The sequence below is a fragment of the Mesoplodon mirus genome (assembly GCF_964341445.2).
Source record: "Mesoplodon mirus genome assembly, chromosome: 19".
Taxonomy (NCBI): Eukaryota; Metazoa; Chordata; class Mammalia; order Artiodactyla; family Ziphiidae; genus Mesoplodon; species Mesoplodon mirus.
In genome coordinates, this window is record NC_138995.1 from 26,082,842 (window position 1) to 26,101,172 (window position 18,331).

Below are 18,331 nucleotides of genomic sequence, written 5' to 3' on the forward strand. Positions count from 1 at the left end.
GACCTGGTAAGGCAGTTCAAAATGATGTTCCTACTGTTTTGAGCTGATATCTGGGGAAAAGTTTCTAAGCCACTGTGAGGTAAGGATGAGTATGAAGAAGGATATTTCCACATAGAGGATTTAATGCATGTAAAGACCTAGGCATGGAAAAGGAAAGTCACTTATGAGCAGAAAGCCAAGAAGGAAAAAACATAAAGGGCCTTGCCATCCATGTTAAGTATTTTGGTCCTAAAAATACGAATTGTATATATATGCTTAAAACTCTACAGTAGATTCCCATTGCTCCTATGATTAAGTGAAAAATCTTTCTAGCAGTACAGGGAGGGTGGAACAGAAGGAATAAAACAGATGTGGAAAGTTTGCTTTTGTTTAATGGGAACACTGAGTTTGATTTCACATAGGATGAGTAAAAGACACTTTGAGATTTTCTAGTGGGCACTGATGTAGGCCACTGTACAGAGGGTCAGCCTGTTAAAATGAGCTAAGATGAAAACTGGATGTAACGAAAAGAAGGAATCCAGTGTAGACACATTCAGGAGCTCTGACGACTTCAATATTTGACCTATTAATCCTACAGGTAGGCAATTCTTCACATATTTGAAAGATTTGACCAATTTAAGAGTTGAATTTGAAATTATTTGCTGTTATGTAAACAGCGAGGCAGAGAATGAACTCAGCTGAAAGGAAGCCTCGTGATATCAGCACTATCCTAAAGGACACACTACACAAGCAGGAAGCGTGGACAGTATAAGCATCCCCTGAGCAGTTTTAACGCAGGTTGGATGACGCAATGCAAGGTGACTTGGAAGTCTCTGTTAATACAAAATTAGCTGTGGCATTCCTCAGTTTGAGCGAATGAGGATTATTCAATCTTCTAGTTTCTCACAGCTCTAAATTTTTATACCACATTAGAGCTTCAAAAAGTTATTTGGCCTGAGTTATGTTATACAAGTTCCCCCTAAGCATGCTTTTACATTGTTTTAATAATCTTGGCCATGGCCACTATACACAAATATATATTCCTGATTACTGTTGATATAAAAAGGCTTTGACCAATATACGGGCATTGTTCACAAAACCAGTGTCAGTGACAATATGGTCCCCTTTGTGTAGAAATTTTCCTTTCTTTTTCTTTTTTTTTTTTTTTTTTTGGCCACGCCATGCAGCTTGTGGGATCTTAGTTCCCTGACCAGGGATTGAACCCAGGCCCAGGCTGTGAAAATGCCAAGTCTTAACCACTGGACCACATGGGAATTCCCAAAATGGTCCCCTTTGAGAGGCTATCTTAAGTTCTTTTCCAATCTCTTCTTCAGATAAATGTATGTCTGTCATTTCAAAGAATAAGGAGAACCACTGAAACTAATTTTTTTTTTTTTTTTTTTTTTTTGCAGTACGCGGGCTTCTCACTGTTGTGGCCTCTCCCGTTGCGGAGCACAGGCTCTGGACACGCAGGCTCAGCAGCCATGGCTCACAGGCCCAGCCGTTCCGCAGCATGTGGGATCTTCCCAGACTGGGGCACGAACCCGTGTCCCCTGCATCGGCAGGCGGACTCTCAACCACTGCGCCACCAGGGAAGCCCCTGAAACTAAATTTTTTACTTTCCCAAAACAAAAGTTTAAAGAAAAAACCAAATTACCATTACAGTTATTAACTTGTACTAAATGGTTTGTAAAACAATAATATAAAATATATCAATAATGGCAGTTCTTAGTATAATACTGATTACTAGACATATGTTAAATAAGCTTTAATCTTTATTTGTATTTGTTTATTTACAAGTAAATATTGGTCTTGTTTATAATGTGATTTTACTAATTTATCAACATATTTATTGCATGCCTTCCATGTGTAAGGCTCTGACTTAGGTTCTGAGAATTTTTTTAAAAAAGAAAAAAGGTCTGATACATAGTTCTTGACTGCAAACATTTTTAAATTTAGAACTGAGTTCCAGCTGCTGGAAATAAGTGAAATAAAGATTAATATTTTGAAATATGATTTAAGGCCACTTACTCTTCTTATATTACCCAGAAATTCCTAACCTTCTAAGAATTTCTGTTCGAACTCCAGATTCCCTTCTCTCCTGAATAAGGGCCAACTTATTAAAATAATTCAAACAAGGAATAGAAATCAAAGAGAATTAATCGGATATTCCTTAAGTAGTGTATAGGACATATTTAAACCTTCTAAAAAACAAAGGCTTTAATGCAAATATTATCTATCTCTAGGTAAGGAAATGAAGATTCAGAAAGGCTAAGTTAATTGTCAAATGCCATGCAGCTTGTTAGTTCAAGAGCTAGAATGTAAACCACATCATTTCTTTTCAAAGTCCATCTTCCTTCTCCTACACCATGTGGTCTCATGTTGCTATGAAATTATTTTTTAGGGTTCCTTTGAGGAAGATCATGTGGAATCAACAAACATTTTGGTAAAAAGTGGCCAGCCACCTGCTTTAATCTGATGTGTCATCTTTTCTTTCAGTTATAGCTGTGGTGATATTGCTTGGAGCTTCTGACCAAATACCACAACAGCTCCTAAAACAAATCACATTACAAGGAAGTCTGTCTGTTTTGAGAAAGCTGTTCAGATGATCCCTTACTAAAAGGAAAATTTACAATCATGGAATCCACAGACACTGCAACTAAAAGCAGTGTCTACAGCCCTGTTATGGAGAATTATGGTTGTTTGAAGTGCACTGTTAACTGTGAAGATGAAATTGATCATGTTTTTTACTTTTCTGTGGCCTTTCCCATGTTTTTTACAGGTTATGTAATTTGCTAGACCAGTCTCTCTCACACACATACCAATCTAAATGTGTTCATGCAAACACTTTTTATACTAATTTTTTCTTCCTTTTTTTCCAGTCCCATTATCTTAGATTATAATTCACTCTTTAGTGGGGAACATAGACAAATTATCTGAAATCCCTCTGGTCTAGAATTGTGGTTTGTTCACTAACATTTTTTTTTTTTTTTTTTTTTTGCGGTACGCAGGCCTCTCACTGTTGTGGCCTCTCCCGTTGCGGAGCACAGGCTCCGGACGTGCAGGCTCAGCGGCCATGGCTCACGGGCCCAGGCACTCCGTGGCACGTGGGGTCTTCCCGGACTGGGGCACAAACCCGTGTCCCCTGCATCAGCAGGCAGACTCAACCACTGCGCCACCAGGGAAGCCCACTAACATTTTTTAAAAGCCTAAGATACTCAATAAATGTTAACTGAATGAACAAAGAAATGAATGAATGCATCCTTTTAGATAATGTAACATGCAATGTCAAGTCACTGAGCAATTTAAATCAAGGACAACATGATTTGATTTATGTTGTAATTATGCTATATTTTAAATTCACTTGAAGTGGGGTGAAGATGGTAGGAGTGAAATACTAGAGTATTATAATAGTCCAGGTGAGAGAAATAAGGAGCTTGAGGTAAAAATTCTTGTTACATGTGAAATTCATTATTAAGAATATATCTTATAGTTTCTATGTGATATGTGTAAATTTATCTTCATGAGTACCACCAAGTATTTCATGGTAGATAATTATATCCCTGTTTTGCAGAAGAGGCAAATGAGGCTCAAAAGTTTTAAATAATTGTCTCAAGGTCTCACAGCTAAACCTCTGATCAAATTCCAGCTCTGCCGCTTTCTGCTTCAATGCTGAAACCCTTGGCCTGTCAACTGTAGTTAAGTGCCTACAGTAATTACATAGGAATGCATACTAAACCCGAGGCTGGAGACCTGAGCAAGGGCTAGGTTCTGGTCCATGTAATGATACTCTTGTTAATTTATTTAAACTACATATATATGATTAACACTTTCAGACTTCCTTTATGCTAAACTCATTTTGAGGGACCATCTCAGATTACTTTTTAGTCCTCTGAGAAGCAGTTAGGTTGGCCTTGATGGGGCTGAATAGACTATTATTCAAGGGACACTTTTACCTGACTGTGGCAAGCAGAATAATGGCCTCCCAAAGATGCCCAAGGAACCTAATCTCTGGATCCTGTGAATATGTTACACTACATGGAAAAGGGGAATCATGGCAGCAGATGGAGTTAAGGTTGCTAATTAGCTGACATTTAAATAGAAAGATTATCCTGGATTATCTGGATGAGCCTCATCTAATCACAAGGGTCCGTTAAAAGTGCAAGAAAGAGGCAGAAGAGACAGAGTGAAAGTGATATATTACAAGAAACACACAACTGGCTGTTGCTGGCTTTGAAGAGGGAAGGTGGCTACAAGCCAAGGAATGAAAGCAACCTCTAGAAACTGGAAAATGTTAAGAAACAGAGTCTCCCTAGAGCATCCAGAAGGAACCAGCCCTGCTGATACCTTGACTTCGGCCCAGTGAGACTAACTTTGGACTTCTGACTTACATAATTGTATGATAATAAATTTATTTTGTTAAAAAATGAGAGTTTGTGGTAATTTATTACAGCAGCAATAGGAGACTCATACACTGACTCTGATAAAACTGTTTAAAATGAAAGATCTTTTTCCTAGGACAAAGCACAATGGAACAGGCTCAGTCCCTTACAGGCCTGTATTTAGCCTGTCTTCTACAATCCACCATCACCACCCCAACTTGCTGAAAAGTGACTAAGCTAAACCCAATGGTTAGTCTTCCTGGTATCAAATAAGAACATCTGGGGCTTCCCTGGTGGCGCAGTGGTTAAGAGTCCGCCTGCCGATGCAGGGGACACGGGTTCGTGCCCCGGTCCGGGAAGATCCCACATGCCGCGGAGCAGCTGGGCCCGTGAGCTATGGCCGCTGAGCCTGTGTGTCCGGAGCCTGTGCTACGCAATGGGAGAGGCCGCAGCAGTGAGAGGCCCGCGTACCACAAAAAAAAAAAAAAAAAAAAAAAAGAACATCTGGACATAGGTAAGGAGAGATTTTATTCACAAAAAGTATTCTAATAAGGAAAGGAGGGTTATAGCGATAGGGAGAATGCTCTGGCCATAACATCTGCAAGGATCTCAAAGGTCAGACAGAAAAGGGTTTTTCTTTTATAGGGAGGAGTAAACAATTTTATTAATCATATCTTCCTATCCTGTATTTTTGATGCTTTGTTCTCTTGAGGACTTGTTGATCTTGCAGAAACTGGCCCAACTGGGGCTACCCAATTCCTAGAGATAGTAAACCATTTGCCTGCTGGACACTGAATGCCTTTCATATGCAAACCAACCAATGTAGAGCAGAGAAGACCCTCAAAGCCTCTGGGGCTGGTGAGCAAACAAGTGTGGTACCCACAACTAAGCCTACTGTGCTCACTGCTTTTCTCATCCATCATGGAATTTGAAGGTGTGTCTTTTCCCTTGATCTGAGCTCATGCCCTCTTTGCATTTGAAGCTCTCCCCTTTATTTGGGCTCTATTTTAAGGTTTTGTTCTTGCTGGTTAGGGCTTTGCTCTGTAACCAGGTACTCATTTGACACGCTGGTCTCGCTTTTGAGATCAGGGTTTTAACCACAGTTGGCTGAGAAGCCAGCAGCCATTTCTTCAGGAACAAGGGCTGTTTCACTGGAACTGTGCTAGTTTTTCACCCCTGTCCATTCCTTTGGAACAGGGGCTGTTCTCCGGACACTGGCTGAGAAGCCTTTAGCAGGTTCCTCTCGGACCAACCTATTTCCTAAGAACTGGCAGCCCGCCTGAGTTGAAAGCTGTTTGAATTGAGCTGCTTGAGCTATAAGCTATTTGAAAATTATTCTTTGACGCTAGAGAAAAACCTCTGAAAAATGATCCCAGCTGCCTAAATATTTTAAGAGCCCCCCCAACACACACACACAGGGACTCTGGCTGATTTTATTTTTAAGAACTGCAGTCCTTCCTCATGCACATTTCTAACTAAATGGACCAACCTGACCTCTCCAAAGGCAATTTAGAATATCAATGGTCATTATGGAGAACTTTTGAAATCCTCAAACTTAATTTTCTTAAACTCAAACTGGACTACAATTGCTCAAAAATTTCCAGCACTGAGTGGAATGCTTATTTTGATTGGTGTTTCGAGGCTTCCAAATGTTATCAGGGGCCAAAATTGCGTCTCCGCAAAATAAGATGTTAAGATGAACTGAGGCAAACAAATAATTAAAGATAAAATGGCTCCTGAAGGCTCAGCCTCTTCTTCCTCGACTTGTCTCAGACTCTGACTCCAGCGCCACCTTCCTTCTTCCCTTCTATACTGCATATGCCTCCACTGTACCCTTAACTCCCCCCACACTAATTCTCTTGCTAAACTCCCCCTGTTCTCTCAAACTCTCCCCACTCCTTTTTCCTCTGAATTTATCACAAACTGTACCTTTAAAATCAGATTTCTGAGGATCCAAAAGCTAATTCCTTTCATTTCTTATATCCTCTGGATAAAGCTGAACTGTGAGCCAGTCAAAGGTTTTCCCAAAGTAACAAAAGGTCCTCAAAGATTTGCTGAGGAATTTAATAATATAATCATTCAAACTTATCAAGCTTGTTTCTCAGCTAGTTCGTACGCTTGTCCGTGAAGGACAAGGCCAGCAACTGAATGAAATCATTAACTGGGTAAATACTGAAAGGTCCCTAGAATTACAACCAGAGGACCAGCCCACTAACTCATATGATCAGGCTTCACCGATCACCAGATGACTTTGCTGATCAATTCCTAGGGCTTTTCCAAAGCCTGCTGACTGGAAAAAAAAAAATTCAGGCTTGCACACAGAAATCTGATAAACCTGTTCATTAGTATTACAATTGACCTCAGTTTGTAAAGTAAATTCTGGTCTTCCTTCAGATGTTCATATTATCCAGGCAGCTTTTAACTCTATGTTTATTAATGGGCTGAAATGAGAACTTTCCCTTCTAGTAAAAAAAAAAAAAAAAAAAAAAAAAGGACCAGGATGGAATGGGAAACTGTCCACTGCAGAGTTAATGTAGCAAACCAGCTTTCTTACACTCTTACACTCTTGATGAATCACCTCAAAGTAAGATGGCGAACACTCTTAATCTTATACTTCAACTCCAGTGACTAAAGGCTCCTAAATGAAAGAAAAACCATCCTAGTTTCTGCTATTATTGCAAAGAGCTAGGAAATTAGAAAAGAGAGTGTTACAAATTCAAGTGCTTCAGGTACCTCCAGCCCTCTAACCAGCTTTCCCAACATCCTCCCAATTCTCAACGATGGGGCTCCAAGGAACAGGGGCTCTTCCCAATCCTCCCTCTTCATCAGGTCGGAGGAACATTTCTCCAGAGAGGGGATGAATCTCTTCCAGTCCTAAGGGACCTGGAGTCATGCTTTCAGGGCCTGACCCCACTACTATAAAGCAGCCCCTGCCTCAGAGTACCAAAACAGCTCAAATCGTGGGGGGCTCTAATGGACCTCAAGAGGTTCCTGCCTCTGAATGTTTTCCCTTCTTTCTAGATCCTTTGATAGATATACACCCTTTTCTCCTTAGTTCCTATGCTCCTACCCATTGATTAGGCTGAGACTTAGAGAATTATGAAAGGTGAAAATAATTCGAGAATTTGATAGTAGTCAAAGTAACCAGCCAGGTGAATAAATGTCCCTTTGATATCTTTCATTTGTTTCATCTCTGACAGTACTAGAGCTGATTCTTGAAAAGCTATCATGTGTCCCTACTGAATCAGCTATCACCTTCCTTATGAGCAAAATCTACAACCGATATTGGCAAAATTCACAGCACATCTCCCATCAAGATTCAAATAGACCCCTCACCTCTTCCCACAATTAATCAATACCTTATAAGTAAAGAAGCTCTTTATGGCATAAAACCCATAATAGATTACAAGACTCAAGGCCTCACCATCCTTTATACAAGTCCCTGTAACATTCGTATTTTACCAGTGAGAAAACCTAAGGGCAAAGGATGGAGGTTTGTCCAGGACTTCTGAGCAATAAACAACATTGTTAGCCCATGACACACTGTTGTTCCTAACCCTCACAAGTTCCTAACATTCATTCCCACCAAAAGTAAATTCTTTACTGTAACTGATTTATGCAGCGCATTCTTTAGTATTTCAGTTGATGAAGCTACCCAATATCTTTTTGCTTTCACTTGGGAAGAAAAATAATTCACCTGGATAGTAAAGCCTCAGGGTTTTACTGAGAGTCCTTCTTATTTCCTGTAAATCCTAAAGGCTGATCTGGATGATATAAAGTTCCCTAGAGGTTCTATTTTGCTACAATATGTGGATGATTTGCTTCTTTGCTCTCCTTCTCAAGCCTTCTCACAGGAAGACAGTATCCACTTGCTAAAGCTTTTAGCCTTAGAGGGACATAAAGGTTGTCAAAGAAAAACTGAAGTTTGCCCAAACCCAGATTCAATATTTAGGACATCTGAAACCAGAACAAGGCCTATTCCTAGATCCAGATAAGCTTCATGGTGTCCTAAGTTTCCCCAAACCCAAAACTAAGCACCAACTGTGAGGTTTCCTTGGGCTAATTGGTCATTACTGAAGACTGGATCCCAAATTTCTCTTACAGCCAAACCTCTGTATGTTTTACTCATCAATAACAATCCCAACCCAATTTTATGGGAAGAACTGAATGACATAGCTTTTAAGGCCTCAGAGGAGAGTTTGATGAAGCCACCTGCCATTGGGCAGTCCAATGATCAGATCCCATTCTTCCCCGTTTATATACAAAAAGGAAGGGAATGCTTTTGGGGTATTCACCCCAAACACAGAAACCACCATCAACTCATAGCCAGCAACTGGACCTTGTGGCATGGGGATACCATGCCCTTAACCACTGCCCTTTTGGTTAAGGCCACCAAGAAAGTGATCATGGGATCCCCTTTAACGAGCTGTGTCCCTCATACAGTAGAAGATCTTCTGAATTCTCAACACACTCAACATTTCTCCAGCTGCCTCACCTACTACGCAGTCCCTTGGTTAACTGGTCCTCACATAACTCTTTACACCGTTGTAACCTTAACCCTACTACTCTCTCCTCCATCAAAAACAAAGTCCCTCACGACTACTTAACACTGACAGACCACATCCTGACTCCACCTGGTATCTACAAGAAAGTCCTCTGGATAACACTGACTTCTCATGGTTCTCTGATGGTTCTTATTTAAAATGTGGCAATGGCAAATATTGTGCTGGGTATGCTATTATATAACTGCCAATATTTATATTGTTAGTATACGTGCTTTTGAAGTAGCTCATGATTTGGGGATGTTGTGGGAGTAACATGATTTTCTTACTTTCAGCAGAAATAAAAGTTTAAATGGCCCCTATGTTTAGCAATTATAGTGTGCAATACTTTTACCTGCCACTTGAGCTATTATTAAGATTACGGGGCATTCTCAACTTGACTCTCTGGACGTTTAGAGATCATGTTGCTGGTATTTCCACAAGGAATGCTGCCCTTCAAGGGATCAACAGCAGCCAAACCTCTGTCACAGTCCAAAGGGATATTTCCCCAAATGATAATTTAGAAAAACTCGCTAGAGAAGCCCAACAATTGGCCTCAGAAAAGGAAAAACAAGATTGGAAATTCAACAACTGTTGGTTTGATAAAAAGAGAAAGCTCTCGTTTGGACCAAATAACTCAGTCTTACTGGAGACTCTAAAATTCCCACTCCTCGCCACTGTACATGCATGAAACCATGGTCTAATAACTCATTCATGAGTTAATATTAGTGGGGAAAAATTAGCAAGCCTACAAAAAGTGCCTACCTCACTTGTCCCACTTGTCTCAAGTACAACCCAGGGAAGCCTCTTCACATGCTCCCAAATATTTCAAACTGCCTAACTGACCATTTGAGTTCTGGTAAGTGAATGTCATACAACTTCCTCCTCCATCTAATGGATAAATATGTTATAGTCACAGTTCATATGTTTTCACACTGGGCTCAAGGAGCCTTTCTTTGCAGATAGGCTACTGCCTCTTTTGTGGCTAATGTCCTTTTGGAAAAGATTATCCCTACCTGGGGAACTCCTCTCAAACTTCAAAGTTATTGAGGAACCCATTTTACTGGCCAGGTGTTTCAACAAGTTTGTGCTGTTTGGCCAGGTTTACAACACTTATACTGTGTTTACACCCTCCCTCAATCCTCTGGTGTAGCTGAACGCACTAACAGCATTATTAAGACTCAATTGGCAAGATGTGTAGAGGTCCTCCCAGTACCTTGGCCAAAAGCATCTCTGTTGTTCCTTCTACATCTCAGATCCATTCCTTGTGGAAATCCAACTCTCCTCTCACCCTTCGAGATCGTCACAGGACACCTAATGCACTGGCTCCTGCTTCTTTGCACCCACAACTGACAAAAGGAGAGATACTCCAATATTGCAAAGGCCTAATTGCTTCTATTAAAATTAACCATGTTTTGGTGGAGCAATCTTTTCACAGCATGCCCTTGGGGGACAAAGACCTTAAGCATCATATCTTGTAAACCTGGAGATTTTGTCTGGTGGAAAGAACACCTCCAGAAGAACTTTCCTCAGCCTTACTGGAGAGGCCCCTATCAGGTACTGCTAACCAATCCTTATGCCACCAAACTTCAAAGAATAGACTCTTGGATTCATGTGACACACCTGAAGAAAGCATAGAACCCTGACTGGACCTGCAAATCACCTAGTGACCTGAAAATAAAGATTTCCTGGAATTGAAGCAGATGATATCTGATGAGACGGCTTTCCCAAGATATCCAGACCAGGCATGATGGAAGTTTGTTGCCAAACCTTTGATGATGACATAACACTTTAGATAACCTCTAATGCCTATGACCTTGATAACATATGGACTTCAGATTAAAAGTGCTCAGGAGTTCTCCCTCCTACCCCCTCTTTTACTCAAATGTGACCTCAATAGGTTTATAATCTGTGTACTTTTTCTCTGATGTGGGACACTACACTTAGGAAAGGTCCTTCCTGGCACTGAGGGACAGAAGTTGCTGAAACTAGAAAACCTAACTCTTGATCAACAGTGCTTTCAGGGAAAGGTCTTGATCAAAAGGGGTAAATGTAAAAAAAAAAAATTAATAAACAGAAACCTCAACCAAATATAGTCAGGGGACCAGAAGGGGGAGATCTCATACCCTGCAACAAGTGCAGACCCCAAGGAGGAGAAGAAAGATCCCTCTTCCTTCCCAGCAAGGACTCAGCCAATAAAAAAAAAAAAAAAGGACTCTGTTTACTATAACCCTCCCAACTTTCTTTTTCCCTCTGTAAAAGAGCTATTCTTCCCTTGCCATGCAGGGACTTGCACATGGCTCACCCACATGGCTCACCATGGTTGCAGACACAAATAGCAATTCTCTGTTGATCCCCAATAAACTCATCTTTGCTGGAGAAATATCTGGCAGTTTATTTGCTGTAGGTCAATAAACCCATGTCCCAACCACCTCCTTTATCAGGCTCCCCTCATAGGACTTATACTCTGGGCCACTTACCCCAGGGCCAAGTACCAGACAACTAAGAACAGCCTCCATGCCCCAGAGCATGCTGAAATTATTCATACTAGCCAACTTTAAACCTATTTACCTACTCCACCCATTCCTTCTTGCAGAAATCACTATAAAGTCTCTTGTTCACTCACTCTCTCTGCCTCCTGATTGACCCTGGGGCTTCTCTGCATGGCCCTGCATGGCATATCATGCTTTTTATTTCCTGTTTCTAAGGAGCTGTAAGTAGAAAAAACTTCTTGCAATGACAGTAAGTTATATGTCTGTGTCTCACCATACTTGATTAAAGCAAATGCTGGGTACTCTTAAGACAAGAAGGCTAGAAAGAATTGGATGTGAGGGAGTGATGAGTGTGTTGCATGACTGGACAGTTGATCAAGGACCATTTAAGTGGGGACCATTTAACTTCAACTAATCATTTATGAGACAAAGGATGGGAATTTAAAGGGTCTATAACTAGCCTTGTTATAGATACATAAAATTTGAAGATAACTTCTTGTTTAAATCATATGGGTAAGAGTGGATCTCTGCAATAAACAATTTCCAGAAACACAAAAAGGATGGGGGAGATTTCTTGACTGTTCCTGTTTTCCAGAAGAACAGGGCGCAGGTAAAGTTCCATGCTGTCACTAGCCTTTACAGAACAGAATTCTTATCATGGCAGGTCATATTGTTTAACTCTTTTTTTTTTTTTTTTTTTTTTTTACTTTTTTCTCTACCCTTGTGAGCTTTAACAGTGCTTTTGGAGTGGGACAATATAAAATTTGAGTGTCAATTATAAATATTGTTTGAGATTCCATTAGCTGAAACAAATAACTTAGGGTTAATACAAAACAAAATAAAAATTCCTTCATATAGTAATTATTGCACTCTGTCTCAAAACACTTGTGGAATATTAACTCATTCTACATGTTATCAGACTGGGCTTCAAAACGCTAAAACAACCTAGATCATTACTGAGACTCTTTCAGGGTCTAATACAGATGATTCTAAGATAAAGATGCCTTTATGTTTCTAAGTCCCTGACCCATTAAATTCCACCATGGTCTGTCTCCGTTCCATAGAACACTATGCCTCAACCCCTACCCTACTGAGAAAGGGACAGTTGGTAAAGGGGAAGAGGATGAGAAAAGAGGATGTGCAAGAATTAACTCTGGTGTATGAATTTGCTTCCTACAGGGTCTCAATCACAGAACAGAGAGGAAATCATAACATAATAAAATTGCATTCATGCATATTCACTTAGAAGGAATTGTATTTAATATTAACAGTATCTTAAGTCATCATGATTTAGCTAATAAACCAGCAAACAGCAATTCACATTGGAATTGTTTGACTTCCTGTCAAATAGCAGCATTCTTGTACATGTAGAAAGAATGAGATAAACAACTTAACTGAGAATTAATGAATTAAGAAATACCTGAAAAGCTTTGTCTATGATCTGGGTTCTTGGAAGAATTCTTTAAGTAGTATTCTTGATTTTGATTAATATTATAATTTATCTAGTTAAGGAAGTACCTCATAAATACTCATGAAGCATTTTATTAGATAACTGTAAATACTTAAAATCTTATTTTGAGGTCTTTTTCATCACAAAGAAAGAGGAACAGTCTGTGAGCTGTATATCATTTAGCCTTGTTCATTGACAGTAAGTCACACTGTTTTAAAAACAAGATGCTTCAATACTCGTGCTGCCTTTGCATAAAGTTGGTGTTCTTACAGATCTGCCCTTGTACTAATGTGATATATAGAACTTAATTCTGTGATGACACATGCTCTCCTACACCCTCTAGTGGCACATTTTCCCTAAGGCCATCACAGTGATGAGCTAAGGACAGATAGGGTCTATTTACAGCAACTTCGTGGACATTTGATGCCCCAATATATGCCAGCCGTTTGGAGAGAGAAGGGATAAAAGCAGTATCTCAAACCTACCTCACAGGAACTAAGGCTCTGCAAAACTTTTAAAACTTTCATCCATCTGCCCTCCTCCACTTTGCAATAACCATCCTCTCTCTGCTGTCCAAACCGTACCACCACTACAGCTAGTGCCCTCTGGTTTCTCCTCTCCGTAGCTACACTCTCATCATCATAACAGTACACATCATAATACCAAAGAGCAAACGCTTTCATTCATCTATCAAAGGGAAAGGAGTAATGGCTTCCGGTGATGCTGCCCATCTACAGAACAGGTGGGCTTTTGATATGCCAGGACTTACAGATCTTCCCAATCACCATTTACAATCCCACTTCAAGCCTATGAACATTTTCATGCCAGTGATACTTCTGTCCAACACCCATTTATAAACAAGCGTGTATTAGTTGAAATTCATCTGAACCATTTTTTTTTTACTCAAGCCTCTTTGGGTCTTCCACACACGTTCCACATTTTCAAGCAAATATCCATAAAATCTCTGCTTTCTCAACTCAATCTGATCCACTAAGCCCTATAAGAAACCTGACCCTTCCACTCAATCCAATCTGTTCACTGTATGAAAAGTCTCTATAGGTTCTAGGACCAATTTGAGAAATTATCCAGAACATTCTTTCCATCTACAAGTTTCCCCAACTTGCTTTGTCCTAACCAGCAACTGAGAATGCTTATTCAAAATATAAATCCCAAGGATTGACATCCACAAGATGACAGGAGGTTTTTTTTTTTTTAAACCATCATCCTCAAATAGAACATTAACATCCACCCTTACCTTTGTAGTAGTCAAGGAGTCCAGCGGAGAACTTTCAGCACGCCACTGGAGCAAAAAAAAAATCCCTGAAAATAAATGCATTGAAGAAAGTGAGAACAGTTTCAATTTACCCATATCAGTCCTCCCCCAAGGGGGCACATCTCAGTGCCAAAAGCAATTTCTTGGCCCCCAGCAATTTCTCCTACATGGGAAAGTAACAGTGTAGTGAGTGCCTTGCTTCCTGGCTATGTGAGATACTGCCCAAGAGGCACCCTTCTTTCTCACCCAAACCAGAACACTAAGGTGACCAGCACCACCAAAGGACTGAGAGAAGCTAGGAGCATAGTAACCAAGACATAGAACTCAAAGGACTTTGAGTCCTATGACACAAACTCCATCAGGAAGATGCCCCATAAGCCACTTGGGATGCCTTGCTTACAGGTCCCCCCAGCTGGTCCATGGATGCCCTTGAAGTTCTGTGTGCCTCACTCACCCAGATCCTCTTCCCCACCACCCCCACAGCTGGCTCCCTAAGCATGTGCTGGTGGATTATGAATGCAAGTTTTTGTAGATGGCTTGTGAGCACGTGCATAAAGTCAACCTGACTGCAGGACTGGAAGAAGGCACAGTTAGGGCACCACTCCCGGGAAAACAAATGGGAGGCTCTCAAGCATCTGGCCTGGCTTTCTAGAATTGAGAGAAGGCACACAATTTTAGTAATTCACTCCCAAGAGGGAACAATAGATGTAGAGTGGGTGATTCCATAGAGAGCCTCAGAATCCTTAGCCAGACTGGTGAAACTATTTTTCTCCCGAAGCCAGTCGTCAAAGAATAGAGAAGGTGACTGCTCCTTCAGTAGAAATCATAAAAAAGAACCAAATAAATTTGGGAACTAAAGAATACAATGAAATAAAAAGTGGCATAGCGAGCAGCAGCAGCAAGCTTGATCAAGCTTAAGAGTCTGTGAACTCAAAGATAAGTCATTTGAAATTATCCAGTCAGAGAAGAAAAAAAAGATGGATGAATAAAACCCTGCAATTATTTACTCTCATTATTCCATGATCCCTGCCCTGTCAAGGTGATGACATTATTCTGGAACTCTTGGTTCACACAAAAGTGTGGTTGCTTGTTGTTATTGTTTAAATAATTTTGGAAAATACATCACACCAGATTTCCCTCTGGGATTGTGGTTTTCAATTTTTTTTTTTTTTGGTCTCATGAAAATTCTACACTCTTAAAAATAAATGAGGACTCTAATGAGGTTTTGTTTATGGGGGTTATATCTGTTGATATTTAATGTACTAAAAATAAAATAGAGATTTAAAAAATTTAATTTATTGATTCATTTAAAAATAATAAACCCATTACATGTTAACTTAAATAACAACCTTTATTTAAAAAGAAGAGTGAGAGATGTGGTATTGTTTTACATTTTTTCAAATCTCTTTAATGTCTCATTTAATAGAAGATGGCTAGATTCTCATATCTGTTTCTGCATTCAGTCCATTGTGTAAGTCATTCTGGTTGAAGTAAATGAAGAACATTTGACCTCACAGAGGTAGGCAGTTGAAAAGAGAGGGACCGCACCGACCTCCTGAAAAGGTCTCAGGGAACCCCAAGCTTCCCCAGACCACTCTTTGAAAACCTCTAAAAACAAAAAGACAAAACCTGTTTAACATCCTTTAACCAACCATCACTAAAGTTATTGGAATAACCACAGTTATTGAACTAAGGACATGCTATGTTGGGTTTGAATTTCAAAATCTTAATTAAGGTTTATTTGCCTTTGTTATTGTTTCCTAAATGGCTTTCCTCCTTTAGGATTGAGTTTGCTCCAGGCCTAAGTCACTTAACTTCTCTAAATGCCGTTTAGTGTGTTCCTTTCCCCATCTCTACTTTCCTGGGTGTAGCAGAGGAGTCTAAAAAAGAATCGGTGCTGCCCCTCTACTGGTGCCACAAGTGGGATCTCCCCACCCATTTTCTTGGCATCCTGTGACAGTTCATTTGTAGCACATTCATGCTTTTTAGTTCTCTCTTGGGGAAACATCTCAGCTAGAAACTTAAGCATAAGGTGTGTGTGTACAGACACAGACACTGTTGTTTGCTATTATCTTAAGAAGCTGTAGTAGAAGTAAGTAAGTTTTATGGTGCAAATATTTTACATTCTGATAAATACAAGTCACTTCCTACTTTATCCTTTTCACATCGACATTCTTACATAACTAATCTAGAAGTGGTGAGTATAAATTTTGTAGATTAAAACAACAACAGTATGTCTAATTACATATAATTACCCAAACCATTATCTGCCACAACTACCAACATCCTTTGAAGCACAATTTGGAAAATCTATTCTAGACTATACCTAGGAGAACTGCTATTAAGATAGTGTTGGAAATCTCTAGTGGGTCACTGAATGCTCCTGAAATCATCTCATTAGCAAGTTCTAAACTATCCCTCCAGATTCTACATTTCTACTTTAAAAAAAAAATGTAGTGATCCATTTTATATACACAAATTGGGTAAAAACTTACAATAATATTGAAAAGCATGCAGAACATAAAACAGATAACAAATTACTAAATTTGGTAATTCTTGCCAAAACACTTAATTTTGTTCAGTTTCTGATAATGTGTTTAAAAATAAGCAAACAAAACTTAACAAAATTAGAAAAGATGCCGAATTCGCAAATAGGTGTAAGAGGAAAGAAAAATATATTCCTCCTACTGAGAAAAATTTTCTTAGATACATATGAATGACATAGCAAAAAGAAACTATGAAAGACAGGAGAGCAAACTGAGATTAGTTCAATTAGTATGTTGATTATTCCATGCAAGGCACCATTACATGTGTATTGAGGGATTCAAAGCAGAATAAACTATGGCCTGTGACCACCTGGAGCTTATTATCTACTGAGTAATACAAGACTTTACACAACTCAAATTGCCAAATCAGATTACTACTATTATTGCAAACATTAAAGTATACTGAGTGAATAAAGAGGAAAAAATAAGTAATTCCAATGAGTTCTAAAATAGTTTATAGAGAAAGTGACATTCAATTAGTTTTTTATAAAACAGACTGAAGCGTGACCAGTGAATCTTCTAAGTTTAAAAAAAAAAAAAAAAAAAAAAAAGATGGGACCAGAGGTAAGAATATAAGAAAACGCAGGGTATGTTTAGGTGTATTTGGGGAAGTTTCTGCTTCAAAGAATTGTTGATTATAGTCAATGCATTATAAAGCATATTTTCCCTTATGGCCTGTATTCACTCAGAATTAGATTAAGGTCTTTATAGGTCAGAAGTCATTCGAACTCAGTACAGATGAGCAGTCATGGAAAGTTAATAACTTGCACAGATTATTTATGATCCCACTGAAGTTTCTTTAATTAAGCGAACTTTCATAATCCCTTTCTAATGCCTTATCAACTTGATTTTTATCTATGTAAGCACTGGCTGCCACACACCAGGGGACCTGTTATGAGACTCAAGATGATACAAAAGAATTTTAGACTTAAATGAACAATTGATGGCTAGCTGCCCACTCAGCAGTGGTTAGGGCAAGAATTGGTCTGACTAAAGCTTTCTATCCTGAGATTCTGGTACATAATGCTCCACTCCTGAAACTGGATCAGTTGTCCTAACACTGCTAGACAATCCTCTGCCCCGTCCAATGCATGGGCTTAGAAGAAATCGTCTTAACCTCCTGACTCTATCAGGCCCTCATCTGTACATCCTTTTCAGACTAGTATATTCTCCTCAGTAGGCCCAATGATGCCCTCTATCATGAGTTTAGTAAGGTTTGGCAAACTTTTTCTGTAAAGAGCCAGATAATATCAGTATATATTTAGGCTTTCCAGATAAAAAACAGTTGGTCTCTGTTGCAACTGCTCAGCTCTTCATTATAGCACAGAAGCAGCCACAGACAGCATACATAAATGGATAGTCAGGGCTTCCCTGGTGGCACAGTGGTTAAGAGTCCGCCTGCCGATGCCGGGGACACGGGTACATGCCCCGGTCCGGGAAGGTCCCACATTCCGTGGAGCGGCTGGGCCCGTGAGCCATGGCCGCTGAGCCTGCGCGTCCGGAGCCTGTGCTCCGCAGCGGGAGAGGCCACAACAGTGAGAGGCCCGTGTATGCAAAAAAGAAAAAAAAAAAAAATGGATATAGTCACATTTCACCTGGGGGCTGGCCGTAGTTTCTGATTCCTGCACTAAGGTGTCTGATTTATGAAGGGAAACCCTTATAAGATCC

General features: G+C 39.8%; 1 long non-coding RNA gene across 1 annotated transcript in view; it reads right to left on the bottom strand.

Moving 5' to 3' along the window:
* LOC309795675 overlaps positions 1 to 14,159 on the bottom strand; it is a 796,478-nt gene extending 782,319 nt beyond the window's left edge. The window contains exon 1 of the long non-coding RNA XR_014292311.1: positions 14,100 to 14,159. This is a non-coding gene — a long non-coding RNA (uncharacterized lncRNA). The remainder of the gene's footprint in view (positions 1 to 14,099) is intronic.
* Positions 14,160 to 18,331: the final 4,172 nt, after the last annotated feature.